The following is a 7781-nucleotide window of genomic DNA, read 5'->3' on the forward strand; positions in this document are numbered from 1 at the left end:
TGTAAGATAATCTTCCCTTTATTTTACAAGGTATGTTTTAATATTAAAAACCAAGTATTTAAGGAGAATTTATTGTTAATGTTTTGTGTATTTCTACTGAAGTTAGCTTGAACTCATTCATATCTGCTGTTATAATTTTTCTTGAAATAATTTTTAATGAAATAAATATGCAAAAAATGAATTCACAGAACTAAACTCACTCAAGGTGAATTACATTTGCAAATTATATTGTACATAATGGAACTAATTATAAATTGAGTAAATGTTATTTAAAAACTAGTATCAAACTACTGTTTCAGCAGTAAGGTGCAGCCAGTTCCCAAAGATTCTTTAAAAAAGTACCATTCCTTCCATGATTATCTATGGATCCCATAACAAATCTCCATTCAGTGATTTTGAGGATTTCAATAATTTGGGTTTGGCAGTTACTACAGAATTCTTTAATTTATATAGGTTGAAATAATTAGCATTTGTCTCACCTGACAGCATGCCATGTTTTGTGCATTTGTGTTTCTGAAAATGAAGGGCCATATGTGACAAAAAAAGAACACATGATTCATGTGGAGCAGCTGCAGGTATAAATTCTGATGGTTTGATGTTTAAACATGGCAGGTGGGACACTGAACACTACTGACAGACTTGCAATGCACTTTGAAGACACTGCACTAAATGTTAGTGGAAGTTAGTTGATCTTTTCTCACACACATTTTTGCAAGGTTTAGCGAGTACATACTTTAGCCAACATCTCTTTGTTCGTAACTGCCTTTTAAAGAAACCTCTTCACTGCTGAAACTTGGCAACTAAATCAACGTACAGTACCTTTTTTAGACGTCATTGGCACCATAACTTTTGAAGGTGTTTGTACTTGTGTGCTCTCACTGGAAAGTAGCACAGCCAGAACAGAAAGTACAGCAGGTCACCATCAAGGCATTGGAAATGATTTATAGGAAAAGCATATAGAATACCTGCTGTCCTTAAAATGAACATGCTTTCCATGTGGCTTTCAGTGATGGTTGCCTCTTCTGCAGCATCTGTGTGTCATATTTCTTGCCTGTAAAACATTTGCCACATTTATGTTCTGTATAATTGCTACACTGAATATTTTATTCATGTTTATTCTTATAAAAGAGTTTTGGAACACGGCATAAAACCATGTCATTTTTCAGATTCAAAAAGCATGTGAACCTGTTCAGTGCTAAACATCTGGTAGGAACCCACCTTTCTCACTCGGTTTAAGAAATAGTAAAATGATCACTCTAAAATGGTCATCAGGTAGGTGAAATGTATACAGAACTCAGGCCTTTAAATTTCAGGAATCGGGGTGGGGAAGTAGGGAGTCAAAACGTCCACCACTTGGAATTCCTAAACATGTTGCTGCAACCTCTGTTTCTAAGGGAGGCCCCCCCTTGGGCACCTGCGAACGCACTGGACTTACTTTGTCACACAATTCAGTAAGAGACACTGAGAACCGAAGAGCCTTTATCTCTTCCCCATCTTTAATCTAATCCACATGGCCCTGTGCCACCTTGCTCATGCTACAGTATGAGGAGATTTTTAAAGGTTGTAATGGGCAAAAAACCGAAAGCACTACAGCATTCATGGAGCTTCCAGTCTACACTTTCAACAACTCTTGTTCCGTTCTCAACTTTACCAGGGCAGCATTCCATGCAGGACGTAGCAGCTATGCTGCAAAGTAGTGCTTGATACAGACCGTTCTCAACAAATACGATTACTCCTTGTACTAGCACAGGGGCAAGCAAACTTTTTCAGCTGGGGGCCGGTCTACTGTCCCTCAGACCTTGTGCATGGCTGGACTATATTTTGAAGAGAAAAAAAAGAACGAATTCCTATGCCCCACAAATAACCCAGAGATGCATTTTAAATAAAAGCACACATTCCACTCATGTAAAAACACGCTGATTCCCAGACCATCCGTGGGCCAGATTAAGAAGGCTATTGGGCCATATCTGGCCCCCGGGCCTTAGTTTGCGTATGCATGTACTAGCACTTTCAGCACCAACTCATCAACTTCCATTTGCCTTCGTCTTTTATCTTCCTCTGAAAGCGGAAATAATAAACCAGTCTTCATGCTGCACTGCCCCTTTCAGCTAAAGCCCAGTGCCATAAGGAATCTAGGGAGGATCCCAGAGGGTCAGAGAATGTCCTCTCCCATGACTTGTGATATATTACATCAAGCTGCCTTAGGTCATATGAATCTTGAGGAAGCTATCTATCTTAACACATTGTACACCAGTAAACCAACATTCATCTCAGTTGCAGTATTGCTTTTATGGGTTGCTAATGAGAAAATGTGAAACACAGTTGAATGACCAAATTAACATAATGGAGAACTAATAATGTACTGCCAATTGCTTTGCTTGCACAAATAAAGGTTCCTTGTCAGAAGAGCCTGCTGGATCAGCCCAATAGCCCATCTAGTCCAGCATCCTGTTGTCACAGTGGCCAACCAGATGCCTTTAGGAAACCCACAAACACGGCCTGAGCTCAAGAACATTCTCCCTTCCCTTGGCTTTCAGCAGTTTGTATTGGGAAGATTTACTGCCTCGAGCTGTTGGAGGTAGAGCAGAGTCATTGTGGCCAGTAACCACCAATAGCTATGAATTTGTCTAATCTTTTAAAGCTGTGAAGTCCTTAATCTCAGGGCTGTGGGTTCAAGCCCCATGTTGAGTGAAAGATTCCTGCATAGCAGAGGGTTGGACTAGATGTTCCTTGTGGTGCCTTCCAATTTTATTTTATTTATTAAGTTGGTGGCCATCACTGCCTCCTGGGAGAGTTGAGTTCCATATTTTGACTATGTGCTCCATGAAGAAGTACTTCCTTTGGTTTTAGTAGATCTAGTAGATCTTAATGGGACGCGGATGGCGCTGTGGGTAATACCTCAGTGCCTAGGACTTGCCGATCGTATGGTCGGTGGTTCGAATCCCCGCGGCGGGGTGAGCTCCCATCGTTCGGTCCCAGCTCCTGCCCACATAGCAGTTCGAAAGCACCCCTAAGTGTAAGTAGATAAATAGGTACCGCTTTATAGCGGGAAGGTAAACGGCTTTTCCGTGTGCTATGCTGGTGCAGGCTCACCAGAGCAGCTTCGTCACGCTGGCCACGTGACCCGGAAGTGTCTCTGGACAGCGCTGGCCCCCGGCCTCTTAAGTGAGATGGGCGTACAACCCTAGAGTCGGACACAACTGGCCCGTACGGGCAGGGGTACCTTTACCTTTAGTAGATCTTAAGCACGAAAGCAGCCTACCATGAGGAAACCCATGAAACATATTTTCCTTTTTAAAGAGCAGATTACATCTAAAATTACTTACCTCAGACATGGCCACCATAATAATTTGCATGCTGTTTTGCCCAGAGCCTGCTCACAAAATGCTTCAGGGAGGCTAACTTTGCCCTTGCAGCCAGGTTTTCCTATGAATATAGATTTAAAATGCACAATTAGTTGCTCATGAAATCCACTTAAATTAATTGATGTAGGTAGAAGTGTGATATTTAAGAAATTACAAGTGGATTTAGGCTCTCTTGTTCAGTGGTAGAGCTCGTCCTTTGCATACAGGTCTCGGCTCCAGTTCCCAACTTCTCCAGGTAGGGAAAGAGTGGCTGCAGTCTGAAACCCTTTAGTTTTGGGGCAATGGTCTTTCTGATACAACTGGACTTCTAATGCTCACCATTCCAGGCCAGTATGGCCAGTGGTCAGGGGCAAGGAGAGTTTTGGCCCAATATTGGAAGGGCCAAACATTCCCAACCTCTGCCAAAGGCATTACAGAGCTAGATGTACGAATGGTCTGACTCAGTATACATAAAATCTTACATAGAAAACAAAAATATTTCAAGTTGTCTTTCAAATTGTGGCTGTTTAGAACAAAGTAGCCTAACAGAGTTGATAGGCGCATAATATCAGCACCAGCCTCCACCACCTGTGGCTTAACTGCGACATGCAAAACAGTTCACAAGGGACAAAAAAAATACAGGAGACAGACACTATGCACTTAATACTGCTCTGAAGGGATTTCAAGCACCACCACGCCAGGTATGCTGGTGCAACTATTTCCTTTCAGCAGGAGAGTAAGCAGTTCAAGGAAAAGCAACAAATGCTCAATCTTCCCCACTCAGAATGCCAGTTCTCCTCTATATTGTAATTCCAATTTCTCCAAGTGCCCTTCCTTATGCAGCTTAAGAAGAGCAACAGACACATGTAAGAGAGAGGTATCAGCAGACCTGAAGACACCAAGGTTTGCAGAAGGACAAAGTAGTCTTTAGAGGAGCAGGGACTCCAAGAGGGGACCCCAAAACAGCTCAGTGAGAACTGAGCCTAGTTTGCATGCTGAGCAATGCTGCAGAGGGAAGGGGAGGGGGAGCAATGCAAGCTTTCTAGAGAACCAGATGAAATGCAAAACCTGCCTGGGGGGAGGCGGGCTACTAAAATTTTAATCGGAACAAAATGGTACGGGTTGAGGGACTATTTTCTGCAGGTCCCAAGTAGTCTAGGAGGAGATAAATACCTGAATAACAGCTGCAAAGGCCAAATCTGAGGGGCAAATTTGTCTTATTGCCAGGTGGGATTGACGAAGAGGTCTTCAAGCTATTGCAGAAACCACTGGGTAGCTCGGTTAAAGTTTGGTGCTGATAATGCCAGGTTCACAGGTTCATTCCCCATAGGGGACAGCCACATGTCTTATTCCTTCATTGCAGGGGGTTAGACAGATGGTTCTCAGGGTCCCCTTCTAACTATGATTCCATGAAACTGGCCCATGATAGAGGAAAGTGTACTAAAGCTTGTGAAACAGTGGACAGAATGTGCATCCATCTCCATCTCTCTCTTGCCTCAGGATCACAGGAGAAGCCATCTATTTTGGTCCCAGGTGGGAATGAGCTGCCTGTTGTTGTTATTGTTGTTGATGAGGATGATGATGACATTATGCTCATCTGACTTGATTGCCCCAGCTCCCAACAAATTAAAATATAAAATCAAAATAAAATCTGCCTACTTGCAATGAGTAACAAAAACACACAAATTTGTCCTTTGCTGCCATCTTGTGTTGGGCTATTGAATAACTTCCAATTATTTGAAGTTTGATATACCCTATTCATCAACCTAGGTGGAATCTACACACGTGTTTAAAACTTTCGCTTGTTGTGAAATTATTTTTTTCAAATTGCTTTGAAAAATGCATTGAATTTGCTATAGCTCCAAGTTGCCATCTAGTACCACAATTGTATATTGCACTTTAAGACATGTTCAAAACGTTTTACAGTATTTGCAGCTGTATAGCTGAGTCTCTAGTTTGAATATTTCCTAACTTCACTGACTGTTTTATATTAATATTGATTTTGACATTAGAGATGGCAGTGTACAATAGCAAACAATGTACTTTTTGTTATAGAGAAATGGTGCATAATTTCATATACAATTAAAGGGTAAATATTTTACACTTTTTAAATAACATTTAATGAACTCTGACTTTATTTGATATCTGATCTTCATTGGTATTTTGCTTTGGTTTTTAATAGTTTGCACAAGCAGGGTAAATATTATGGTGTCACCCATCACACAGTAATAAGTACTGGACATCATAGCATGCCAAGTATCAAAGATATGAAATAATATTCAGCATTTACTACAATTTGATCACTGTTGCATCATAATACTTTCTGTATTGACAATATTTGAGAGACTGAACACAGTATTGTTCAGTAGCTGATGATACTGAAAGCTAGCATTCAATAGTGTCTAGCGACTTACCAACAACATGCAATGTCGTTTTTGAGGTAAAATATCATGTTCAAATTTCTACTGCAATACAATAACTATATATTAGTTGTGGCCATAAAACTTGAGAAAATAGACTTGCCATTTAAGATAAGAACAAAAATGATTAAAACATATTGAAATAGCATTTAATTTCTGCTTACTCAAATTTCAAATTTAACAGTTTCCAACAGTTATCTGGTTAGCCACTGTGAAATTCAGAATTTCGCAAAATTAGAAATTTTGTCACATTTCAAAAGTTTGCAATTTATTTATTTATTTTTGGTTCCAGGTGTAGTTTGTTTATTCCCTGACACAAATATGAAATGTACCAAAAAAGAGGTACAATGATTATTAATATCATATCTCAAACACCTCCTTGTTTTAAGAATGGCTGATGCATCACTGTTTTTCAAATGTTCTTCATTGCTAGGGCTGTTTAAAAATATCAAAGTCCTTTTGTGTTATAATTGCTGTGCCTGACGCAGTCTTCCTGTGGTTTTACTATTTTCCTGTTTCTTCTGTGGTCTTGCATTAACACTGACAGTTTTGTCAGGCTCACACCAGTAAAACCACCGCAACCTTAAAGCCAGATTTCTTAGAGAGTCTTCATATTAAAATTCCTCTTGTCATTCCATATTTTTGTCATTCCGTCAACAGCTTTGTGCAGCGCTAGTGGCTTAAGCTGGCTGCTTCCCAAGAGATCAAGGCAGAGGACATTGGTAAAACAAACACCCCCCCCCATGCCCTACTTCTTAAAACCATTCATATGTCAGGGAGGAGTTTGATTCCATTAATAATAATAAAAACTGCCCAAGTTTAACTTGTTTGCCAACTTAAAAGAGAGACCCCAAACTATATACACCTTTCTCTTCAGATATTTGCCATCCAAATATATAATTTTTTTTGGGGGGGGGGAGTTTATATTGAAAGACAACTCAATATCTTAGAAATATAATTATTCCTAGGATATTTCCAAATTAAAGTCTGTGTGAATCCAGGACGATCCTTTCACTGTTTTTCAAAGGCACCCTCCTCCCCAGATGAGAAGTCGCTTCCTGCAAATAGGGAAATATAAAGCACCATTCCATTTGCCAAAAGGTCATGTATCAGGCTATGCATAGCCATCTGTGGCGTTTGCCCATTTGTTTAGAAAATGTCTGTACAGGGGGGAGAGAAAGGGTTAAAATGTAGACCAATAGGAAAGCCGGAGGCGGAGCCTACCTGTTTATAAAAGGGCTTAGCCTGAGGTTTGGGTGTGGGTAGTTGGTTGGTTTTAGTGGGTTGGTTACTTGGGAAAGGCAGTTGGAAAAGCAGTTGGCAGGCAGTTGGAAATAGAGAGACAGTTAGGGCAGTGGGTTCTTGTGTGAGGGGAGGTAGAAGAATTAGAGACAGGATAAAAATAAGACTAAGAAGATAAAGAGTAACAACATTTGGAATGCAGTTAAAGTTTGTTTGTGTCTGAAATAAACTACACTCTTCTTTGTTAACTTGAGAACCTGACTGAGACTAAGTGATTTACCGGGGAGGACCTGGTTGGTGGCAGCGGATTAGTGGTGGACGGGTCAATAGTCCGTGAGACGACCGGGGGCTCCGTATGAACAACACACCACCCTTTCTAAGCTAATCACTGATGACCTCCCACCAAGGGGTGAAGGAGCTCTCCTTGCACTTTTGCATCTGATCTAGGATTTAGGGGTGTGAGATCAGGGTGCATACATCTTAAAGCCCGGTAAGTGAGACACCAGGCTTGGGGAACGAGGCACGAGGGTCTGACAGGGTCCTAGAGTCCTCCCGCCTCCTTCCCAAAACCTAGGGAGGATCTCCACTCACATTTTTTAACGCTAAAAGAAAGAGTTCAGGAATGGTTCTGATAACCATATAGCCATGTGACGTTCATTTTTAATGTTGATAACGTGTTCTTAAAATGTGGCGCCAGAGGGCGCTGCAGAGCAACACCCCCCTCCAAAAACCAGGTAGACTTTGTGGAATGGGACTTTTTCTGTCTTGATGTTTT

General features: G+C 41.0%; 1 long non-coding RNA gene across 2 annotated transcripts; it reads right to left on the reverse strand.

Moving 5' to 3' along the window:
- Positions 1–965: 965 nt before the first annotated feature.
- Positions 966–7380, reverse strand: LOC309353378. 2 transcript variants are annotated; one of them, XR_014161757.1, is made up of 3 exons: positions 6989–7380; positions 3327–3426; positions 966–1051 (listed from the first exon to the last, which is right to left on the reverse strand). It is a non-coding gene; the product is annotated as an uncharacterized lncRNA (long non-coding RNA). The 2 variants fall into 2 exon arrangements; XR_014161758.1 differs by having other exon boundaries at positions 6860–7380.
- Positions 7381–7781: the final 401 nt, after the last annotated feature.

This window comes from Podarcis melisellensis (genome assembly GCF_964234715.1).
Source record: "Podarcis melisellensis genome assembly, chromosome: 12".
Classification (NCBI taxonomy): Eukaryota; Metazoa; Chordata; class Lepidosauria; order Squamata; family Lacertidae; genus Podarcis; species Podarcis melisellensis.